The sequence below is a fragment of the Armigeres subalbatus genome, chromosome 3 (genome assembly GCF_024139115.2).
Source record: "Armigeres subalbatus isolate Guangzhou_Male chromosome 3, GZ_Asu_2, whole genome shotgun sequence".
Classification (NCBI taxonomy): Eukaryota; Metazoa; Arthropoda; class Insecta; order Diptera; family Culicidae; genus Armigeres; species Armigeres subalbatus.
Window position 1 is genome coordinate 417,934,240 of NC_085141.1, and position 11,461 is coordinate 417,945,700.

General features: G+C 39.8%; 1 non-coding gene across 1 annotated transcript; it reads right to left on the minus strand.

The window, feature by feature from the left end:
• Window positions 1–6,443: 6,443 nt before the first annotated feature.
• On the minus strand, window positions 6,444–6,519 carry Trnaa-agc (transfer RNA alanine (anticodon AGC)). Its single transcript has one exon. It is a non-coding gene; the product is annotated as a tRNA-Ala (tRNA).
• Between the last annotated feature and the right edge of the window lie 4,942 nt (window positions 6,520–11,461).

Genomic DNA, 11,461 nt, shown 5'->3' on the forward strand with positions numbered 1-11,461 from the left:
ATGTCAGCGGAACGGCAACGGAAACAGCAAATTTGACAGTTAGCCCATATATTTTCTGTCAAATTTTCCGTTACCGCTGCCGTTCCGCTGACATTGTGTTTGGGGCTAAACGGCATGTGCCGCCAATCGAACCGTCAAAAACTAGCAGCCAATCGAGCAAGAGACCTGTCACGCACAGGGATGCCAGATTTGAAGACATGTCTTCAATTTGAAGACATTTGAATCTCTGTGAAGACATTTATTTCATGAAGACATTTTGAAGACTTCTTCTTCTTCTTCTTATTGGCATTACATCCCCACACTGGGACAGAGCCGCCTCGCAGCTTAGTGTTCATTAAGCACTTCCACAGTTATTAACTGCGAGGTTTCTAAGCCAGGTTACCATTTTTGCATTCGTATATCATGAGGCTAGCACGATGATACTTTTATGCCCAGGAAAGTCGAGACAATTTCTAATCCGAAAATTGTCTAGACCGGCACTGGGAATCGAACCCAGCCACCCTCAGCATGGTCTTGCTTTGTAGCCGCGCGTCTTACCGCACGGCTAAGGAGGGCCCCTTAGACTGAAGACTTACCTTCTTATTTAAAGATACTTGAAGACAATCAATAAGCTAGCGAATAAATAATATAATTTGATGACTAACTTATAAATTTTGTGACTTCTATATGAAGATCATATACATATATTTCAAAAGTTATATACAATAGACTAATGCCTCGGGCTTAAAATTTCAAACGTAAAAACACATTTACACTAGCCGGTTGATAAGGTAAACAACTGCAACACATCTTAGTTTAAAAACTCAAAGGTGCAGCCCAATCGGATTGTACGCAAAGGTGACGTTGAACTACGTAGCTGTATGAAATATACAGGTTTTCGACTTTTCTGTTCGATGAGACCAAAGCAAGCGTGTTTCAAGCCCAGGGTGAATCTGTTTTCGCTGTTTATCCTGCTCTCCTGAGATTGAGTGAGATTTTAGACTAACATTTAAAAAGGATGATAATAATATTTTTTTCAAATAAACGAGGATGAATAACACTCTCAAGCGATCACATATCCAAATTATCAATTAATAAAAACTCGCTAGAGAGTAAGAATCGTTCGATAATTGTATCTTGATTCGAAGCATTATTGGCGAATGCTACTTTTGAACTTTTTTCCCTACATAACACCAAAACACAATGCCAAACATTCGATTGAGCTTCATTGTTTACAATGAATTGGTATTAGATTAGTTTGGTTTACATTAAAATAATAATTTTGTATTGCAAGATTCGAAAAGTTATCGTCGATAACAACTCGCCTACTTTTCACACCTGCGATTGACTGATTCACCGAAACCAATTCCTAAACTGTTAGCAAGTTTCAGTACTAAATATTATCATACGTATATATTGTAATACACTGGAGTCATTTTTTATGCAAATGATATGGGCTACGTGAATTAAAACAAAGTTAAACCCAGCGTAAATTCCAAAGTATGTCTGAATAAACCGCAGAAATCCCGAAATACGAGTGAAAAATCGCATAAAAAGCTATTAGTGTAAAAAACGGCGTAAAAACTACTTTATGAAGCGTTGACTCTTCCTTGATCGAATGGTCCAAGAAAATTGAAAATCCATCGAGAAATGGCTGAGATATTAACGATCAAAGTCTATCATATTTTCGTGACGTTTTTCGATTTTTAGCAATTTTAAAGTGTACCCCAATATAGAAAAGACAGACGTTGTTCTACGTCAAAAATTCCCGATGCAGCATTCGTTTAAATTTTCCTTGGTAGCGGTGGCGTTTTCGACGTGTCTGCTAAAAAGGTATTTCGACCATTGTATCAGAACGCAATGAGCGATCTAATTTATTTCAAACGTCAAAAAATTACAGAATTTTACTTCACTACTAAAAATCCACACATATTTATTGGCAAAAATCCATAGATTTAACTTATGATGTATATCAGCGCACACATAACATTCTCCAGTAAACACATCTCTGGAATTCTTTCTGAAATTTCCCATGCAATTCCTCCAGAAATTCGTCCAGCAATTCCTTCAGAAATTTTTCAGAAAATTTCTCCAGAGTTTCCTTTGGAAGTACCTCTAGCAGCTCCTCCACAAGTTCGCCAGAAATTTCTCCGTTAGACCCTCCAAGAATTCCGTCGGAAATTCCTGCAGTCGTTCCTTCAGAAATTCCTTAGTTTGTTTCTTTCACGACTTCCTTCAGCAGATCTTTCAGGAATTGCTCTCGAAGCTCCTGCAGACATTTGTTCGAAATTCCTCTAAGAATCCTTTCGGAAGTTTCTCCAGGAATTCCTCTTGATGATGCTCGAAAATGTTGTCGAAAGATTCTCCAATAATACAGCGTGAACTATACTCTGGAATTTATCTGTTATTCCCTCCAGTAATTCTTTCGAAAATTCCTGCCCAATATTCCTGAGCAATACCTCAGGAAGTTCCTCCAAAAAGTTATCCAGAAGTTCCTCCGGAAGTTTTATTAGACATTTCTTCAGAAATGTGAAATGTGAAAGGTTTAGTAATTGCTTAGGAAAATCCTTCAGGAAGTTTTCAGGAAAATCCTTCTTCTTAGTTCCATTAGCATTTCATCCGGAAGTTCTTTCAGAAATTTATCTGAAAGTTCCTTCAGAAAATCCTTTGGATGTTCCAACAGCAATTCCTCCGGAAATTCCTTCAGGGATTCCTTCAGAAAGTCTCCGAAAAATTCATCAGGAATTTATCCTGAAGTTTGTCCAGAAATTCTTCTGGAAATTTCTCTAGAAAATCTTATGGAAGTTTCTTCAGGTATTTCACGGTGAATTTTTCCGAATCCCTACAGGCAATTCTTCAAAAATAAATTCAGAAGAATTCAACAAGGAAATTCAGTTAGAAAAATCCGTTGGAATTATATTTAAAGACTCACTATAAAATCCAAGGGAAAGTCATTTCCCTTACTCATGAAGATTTAAAAGAATATTTTCTTGAATTCTAAAAATTTGAGTGTTAAAAAGTAACCGATACATAAAACAAGGGGACGATTGCCATTACAAAGCTATTGGATTTTGAATTTTTTTCACTGCTAATCATAATTTTGATATTGAAGACATTTGAAGACATTTTTACTCGGCTGTGAAGACATTTGAAAATATCCCCTGGCATCCCTGGTCACGCAGCCAAAACATCGGCACAAATACTGAAAACGGCTCAATTCGATTTAATACCATTTATGAATAAAACAAATTTGGAATGCAATTTACATTTATTATGCAAATCAATGATAGATTATGGAATGCAATTGCTTTGTTCATTGGATTGTATTGTCATGTGATGTGAACACATTAAATAGTGACATGTAAAAATTTACCTGGATAAACCATTCATTTCTTTTCATGTGTTGTTCTTTATGGACCCAACAAACAATTTTAGCTGAATAAGCTGAATTAGCTGAATAACTATAGTTTTTTGGCCGAAGAAGACTACTTCTGGCCTGGGTGCTGCGGATAGAGCCGCATTTCTGCTCTCAAGCGAGTGGAGGGATATTTTGAAATCAATCCCATACGCAAAATTATTTTGCAGTTACTTGACTGTCAAACATTTCCCGCCCTTCAAATTTCTCTTTCCATGCTGCACGAGACCACACAAATGCACGAGACTCTACATGACTTTACGATGGTTTACATACATTCCTTCTCCAATCAGCTGCTGAATCTCGTGAAATCTCGTAACGAGTGCTTTTTAGTTACATTCCTACTAATTTCCCACTCGAAATATAATATGAATATATTTGTTATGAAGAATGCAAAACGCAAACAAAATTTATTTTTATTTTTCCCCAAATAATAACAATACTTCTCAATATAAGATCTAAAACGAACATAACCACAATCTTCAATGTTTGGCTCCGGCACAATAGAGAATTTTGGCTTCACTTTGACAACCAAATCGATTCTATCCGCACCACCCAGCTTCTGGCCATAAAATCGCTTTACCCACCTCCAATGTTTGTTGTTGGGGACACTCCTCACGGAATCCAGATTTAGAAGTGCTCGCGTTTTCAAGGACACACCACTCAAAACGGAAGCAACGCACAACTGTCATTTTTATTATTTCTGCTTTGCTACGTCGCAGCATGCGTGAAATAATAAAAATGACAGTTGTGTGTTGCTTCCGTAGTGAGTGGTATGCCCTTGAAAACGTGAGTACTTTTAAATTTGGATTCCGTGAGGAGTGTCCTTAATGAACACTGACAAAAATCCAATCATATCTATTATGTGTGGCACACATAAATTTTGACTATCCAGTTTTCCGCGAGCGGTAATGGCCGCCAGCTTGCCTGCGGGTTAGTCTCTGATTTGACGTCTGTGGAGGTCAACTGCACCCACCGCTCCGAGCATTCTGACCAATGTGGCATATAAAAAGGTGCGGATTCAGTGAATTCAAGCCTTCTTATATGCCACATTGATTAAAATGCTCGAATGGTGTGTGCAGTTGACCTCCAGAAACGTCAAACCAGAGACTAACCCGCAGGCATGCTGGCGGCCATTACCGCTCGCGGAAAACTGGATAGTATTTCCCACATAACGCCTATGTGAATTCGCATAGCATATATGTGGAAACACACATAACCCTTATTAACTAATAACCTTTATGTGGATTCTTCTGTAGCGGGTGGTTTTTAAAGCACACATAAAATTTATTTGTAAATTTCTTTAGATTTTTGCCAATAAAATGTGTGGATTTTTATTAGTGAAGAAGATTGGCTGCAGTGTTGGCAGAGTTACATTTTCTATCCGCGTTTCTCTTATCAAGGTCTCTGATACAATTGCCTCTTCTTCATTAGTCCTTTAAAGACAAATGAGGATTGATTTGTTGCACATGGCTTAGATTTGCTTTCAAATAACCATCTCACACTACCTGAGGTGTCTGTTTGCGGCTTTGGGACAGTTCGTCGAATGACACTTAGTCGAATGACGTTTAGTCGAACGACATTTAGTCGAAAGGACATTTGGTCGAAGAGACATTTAGTCGAATGGACATTTAGTCGAATGGAAATTTAGTCAAATGGACATTTAGTCGAATGGACATTTGGTCGAATAGACATTTAGTCGAAAGGACATTTAGTCGAAAGATTTTTGATTAAATTTTTAAAAATAATCCACAAGATACATGAATAAACTGATTAGAGGAATTCAGTGGACGTGAGGAAATTCAATCAGTAGCGGAAGAAACGAGTACGGAAGCTAATGAGGATTTTTCACCTGAGCTAATAGAAACTTCTAGAGACCATGGTGATCCTATTTTTCGGCCCATGGTCAAAAACTAATGATATCAATGTTACTTTGCCAATACTTCATCACAGTCGGCTTTGGAACATTTCATTGATTGACATTTGGTCGATTGAAAATGATTTACTTATTCTTTTCATTGATACTCTTTCTTCCGCTCAATATTTAGTTCAGTATAAAATTGTCTTCCAACCATAATACGTTAATTATTGGCCGTCATAGGCATATTTGTTCCATGTTTGCTGGGATTTCCAATGTACATGGGACAGTTATGCGTATAATGGCAGTAATGTCTATTCGACTATACGAAGCATCATTCGACTACATTTGATTGGCCAGGTGGTATTGATTCAATGTAGTCGGTTAGAGGGGTTCGCCGAAGTCAATATCCAGTCTGGAATAATCTCGGAATATTCACCGTTTCGTATTATTTTTGTTTTTGATGAACCCATAATTCTTTGGACAATATTGGAGCAATAGTTATACGACTTTTAGAAACACCGGAATAAATAATTTATTTTTTAATCGTTATTGGCTAAAGTTCTTTTCCTTCAAATATCAATTCGACGGAACGTACTAAAGACTAAATGTACCAAGATTATAAATTCGAAAATTCGTTTTCTACCAAATGTCCTACGACCAAAATTCATATGACCAAATGTACGAAGATTCTTCTTTCTAAAATCTGATTTAGACCAAATGTCCGTTCGACCAAATGTCCTACGCCTCTAGAGGAATAAAATTCATTTTCGACTAAATGTCCCTTCGACCAAATGTCCATTCGACGTAATGTCCTTTCGACCAAATGTCATTCGACTAAATGTCATTCGACGAAACGTCTTTCGACGAAATGGTACAGATTCCTGTTTGCAGATTTTCGTTTACCCTTGCTCAAGAAAAAAAAATCTCATGGTCCTCCTACAATTGTTGTTTGATATCAGTTTGAGGCTTACGAAAGAAGTTAAAACCAGAAAGTTAAAACCATATGGATTGAAAACAAACGCCGCAGGAAAACAATAAGTTTATTCAGTTCAATCAAAGTTAATTTCCTATTTCCGGGGATTAAACCACCCGACTTGGACATTATTTACAATGTTGTGAAAACTCATAGGTGAATATGTACGTTATGTGGAAGATATTGATTTGGAAAATGTATTGGAGGTAACCTTTTTCCCTTCGATGGGACTCGAACCCATGACCCTACAGTACGCTAGACTGCTGCTTTAACCAACTAAGCTACGAAGGACCTCCGTCGGCCTTTGCAACCTAGTGGCTACTGAACGAGCTCGAGATTCCCAAATTGGACGCGTAGTCAAATCACTCGCAATCCATTTCTCAAGCCAACACTTCCACATGTGTATAGTACACGTTCACATTAGAGGAGCGTGAGTATTTAGAATGTCTGGCGGCTGTACACGGCTGATGAAGAATCTAACATCTCTGGGGATTTCTAGCTAACTAGCTGGGCTAACATCTCTGGGGATTTCTTCTGTTAGCTCTAAGACAGGTTCTGCGAAGATCAGCTATCGTGCTCGTCCACCAGTGCGCCGGTTTGCGGCTGCTGGTTGGCATAGTCCTCCTGGGCATTGTCACGTAACATGCTCGTGTTAGGACATTGGATATCTCATCGCCACTAAGGCCTAGAGTTCGATTTTCCCACCGTAGTGATTCTTCCATCAGTTCTGGGTCGAACTGCGATGTACGCCATCCTAGATCAGCTTTACTGACCCGCCTTGTGATTCTGTTAGTGGTATAGCTGACCTTAAAAAGTATTTTCTGATGCTCACTAGCAGTACAGTGATCGTTCGCTAATTGGGGCACAACCTCACCCCAACGAACGAATGCCGTTCGCTAATTGGGGCGTTTTGACAAGCTTCAATGTTGTTTACTTTTTGCATTGAACAAAAGAAAATTTTACGCGCCAGAAAATATCGATCCCGCCAAACACGGAAACAAAACGTCAACGCGTTTTTGACCGAGGGGCGATTCACTTGTGTATTTTTGATTCAGTCGGACGTATTGAATTATGTTTTGGTGTATTTCCGTGTATTAATGCGTATTGGATGTAATAATGCATTAAAATGAATTGAATTAAATTTTTGTGGAATAATGTAATATTCGTGTATTTTTTCACATAAAAGGATTGAAATCGAATATACGTGTATCATGACCTCGATTTTGACATTTTTATGTTTACGACTGGATTTTAAAACAAAAATAAAGTACATTCAAATGCATTATAATTTTTCTGCATGTTTTCCTATCTTGTATATGATAGGAAATTGTCTGCATATTGATATTATAAATTTGTCTTGTTACCCCATCGACGTTGAGCGAAAGCGTATCATCCATTCCGGAGACAAAGAATTCGATTCTCGGCTCGCGATGTTAGGATCGAGGTTAGGATGTCTTAGAATGATAAATAATTCCGAGTCACTGGAATGTATCCATTGTGCTTGTCACACGAATGATATACGTATTTATGCCATAACAGGCAAAGAAAATTGTTTAATCAAGAATTGTGCACATATCTGAAGAAAATGGGTAAAATTCTAATAGAACACAGATTCAGAAAGTATTTTTTATTAAAATATGTTTATACTCCATAGAAATTTTATTACTATTGATGAAATGACCGACAGAAATTAACCTATAATACGATAACGCAGTATTTTTTTATTTGGTTGACATATGTTCATGTTATTTCATGAGTTCTCTATTTGGTGATGGATATAATCCAAGCCTTGAATATATTTCAATCACCGAAATGGCGAGAACCAAGATGAGAACATGAATCTCCCTGATGCAGCCGAGCCTGCGGCACACCGATGTTTGTAATCACATCTCGGCAAAAACTCGAAAGTCGCATTGCATTTTGTTACTGATATTTTAGGTCTCATCTGTTGATATTCGACAAACCAAATTTTAGATTACTGCTTCTGACCCAAAATGTAGTTTGTCGAATAAGGTGATTTTTTCTTTTGCAAAATGCAAGGCGACTGATGGCAGATCCCAGAAATTTGCTGTAATATTGAATGAATTGGCGGAGATATTCTCGTTCATTGTGAAAACCTACTAAACTTTTGTTTTCTTTGAAACGTGCGTTTTTCAGTAAATATGCTTTTTCGCGTAATGACGATTTTACCCGTATTTAGATTATTTGATCATATTTTTCTGCACTTATTTGCATTAAAATATGATGTTTCAATTGTTAGTGTAATGGTGTATGTTTAAGAACTATTTGTATTTTTCGTGCACTGTTTGTATTTTTGTGCAATATTTTGTATTTTCGTGCAATATTTGTATTTTTGTGAAATTATTGCATTTTTGTGCATTATTTGTATTTCTATGAATTATTTTCATTCGCGTATTTTTGATTCAGTATTTAATAATAGTGAATCGCCCCTCGTTTTTGACATCACATTCTGACGTTTAGCTGCTTTTTAATTGGGTTTCGCCCCAATTAGCGAACCCCCAACTAAAAAGCGCCCCAACTAGAAAAACCCCAATTAGCGAACGTTCACTGTATACCCTTCGTGAACCCTCCATTCAAGCTCCAGCGTCCATCCCGCCCTGCAGAAGGCCACATCGATGCATGACTTGCCATTCGTTCCTTTGAACGTTGACGCTTGACCCTCGTTCAGCAGGACTAGGTTAAGTATCGCTAGAGACTCTAGCAGGATATGACCTCTACCGTTAGTGAACCGAGATGCCCAATCCACTGCCCACGCGTAGAAGTCACCTGCTACAACAAATGGTTTAAGACCAATTAGTCTCGTGGATCTCCTGGATGGAGTACCTCCCGCAAGTCCAGATGGTCACTATTCCGGACTTCTCCGCAACCCAACTGCTATGTTTAGCAGGGATGCGGTACGGGTCGGACAGTAAGGCAACATCAGTCTAATTCTCGTGTACCGACTGTTGTAGCAGCGCTTGCGCTGCCTCGCAGTGGTTGAGATTTAGCTGAGCTACCTGCATGACCGAGCCCATCTGGAGGCCGGACAGGCCTGGTCACCGGATGGGTGTTTGTTGTCTGTGCCAGGACCACAGATCAAACACCTTGTGCGGTCTGGCAGGTGTGAGCCTTGTGACCTTCAGCTACACACCTTCGGCAAAACCGACCTCAGATCAGGACCTTTACAGTTATATGACTTATGTCCGTAATCGAAGCACTTGAAGCAAGCCTGAGGTTGTTGGTTTGGGCTCACCGAGCATACCGACCAACCCACCTTCAGCTTAGCCTTATCTAGTACCTTCTTGGCGTCAGGCACCTGCGTTCCAGCATAAACTTTCCGCAACCGAATCGCGGTATCCTGGATTTCAACGCCATACTGATCTCTCAGTGCAGCTCACCGGCTTCGTTAATTTCGTCCAAGCCTCGGCATTGGATTACCTCTACTGGGCATAGGGCTCTCACCTGAACCGCATCACCCAGCACTTCTTCTGCCAACTTTTTATACGCGGAACTCTTCTGCGCAGCATCCCGCTACAGGACGAGGATCATCTCGCCCTTCTGCGTTCTGCTGATGTAGTTGACATCATCCCCTAGGCCAGTGAGCTTATAATCGCCCCGCAAGACCTTCAGAACGTCAGCATAGGTCTTACCATCAGTCTTGACGATAATTGCTTCGCCACTGTCCTTCCTGCCATGACCATTGGAAGGTATGCCCTTTCCTCTACGGGCACTCCCCTTCTTGGCCAATGGCGTCTTCGCCTCCTCTACCCCTTTTTGCTTCTTCGTCACCTTTTTGGGGTTCACAACCTCCCTCCAGCGCAGGCTTTCCTCCCGGCGAACTTCGATAGTCCCCCTAGAAGGAGAAACTAGTTTCCGTCGTTCCTTAGGGCCGGCAACCTGCTCAACCTTCTCCTGACGGATCTTATTAGCCTTCTTCTCGTGCAATACTGCCATACTGACCTTACTTAGCTTTGGAGTTGCTCCAGTGACAGCCATGCGTCTGCGGAGTTCTGCAGTCTGGCTTTCTGTCAGCTGCTTTCCTTCAGTAAGGACTCGAATCTTCGAATCGGCTTCCTTCCAGGCCTCCACCGCTTGGCTCACTGCCAACTTTTTCTCCTCGGTAAGTTGGCGGATCTTTCGTTCCCCCTCCTTACTTGCCTGCAGCAAGGACTTTCACTCCTGCTTAGCCTCTACAACCATGTTGCAGAGGGTCAGCACGGACTTCTTAAGGTCCTTGCTGTACTTCCAGCCGTTGTCCAGAATGGACATAATTACGTCCGTTACGTCCATTTGGACCCAAAATTTCATCACGATCACAAAAACTCAAATTTTAACCGATTTTTGATCTTTCGGCCCCAAACGAAAGCTGTATGTTCCTAGAACAAGAGTTCTCTAGTTCCCGGGAAACCTGTACTAAAAAGGTATTGTTTGAGCTTCTCAATTTAACACTTAATTTTCGAGCTTCGTGTTGTGAAACATAAAATTGCTTGCAAATATGTGCTCTGATGATCCCAACTGTATTTGCTATTTTGTATATGCCATTTCTGGGAAAATTCATCCCTCGAGCGGTCATCGGAAAGCCCTCTGGAACATCCGGAACTTCCATAAAAGTGCTGACTGGGGTTTAATCACCGTGGAAACTTATTTGTTGTTTTAATTGGCTTTTTTCGGTGACAATTAATAAATTAACAGCAATTTAGCGTTACGCGTTTCGGCTTACTACGCTTCAGCCATCATCAGACGCCTAAAATCACATTTATTACAATTTTCACAATCAAACAATAATTCACACAAAATACACTTACTACTAGCTGGCAACCTCCTAGCTGTTCAGTCAGACAAACATAACTATTTTTCTTTCTTTCCTTTCTCGCTAATCTCTACCACCCAAATCACAACCCATCGATTACGTAATTTTTCTCACTCTCAGTCATTCGTCCATTCTCTCCTCTCAGGTACTCTTCTCAATTCCGCCAATAGACCGTTGTAGGTTGTATCAAATATACCACACTCCCGCTGTAGGTTGACCGTATGCGCCTCGCCTTGTTTTTTTTATTTGGAATACTTCCGCAATTGTTCTGCTCGCCTGGTCTTGTATTCGATTCAAAATTTTAGTTTTGTTGAAGTCGAATACATGCCCCTCTTCCATGAAGTGGACTGCTAACCCCAAACCCCAATTATGTGGAACGCTCATTAATGCTCGGCCCGAACTTCAACATCAATGAAGTTAGTG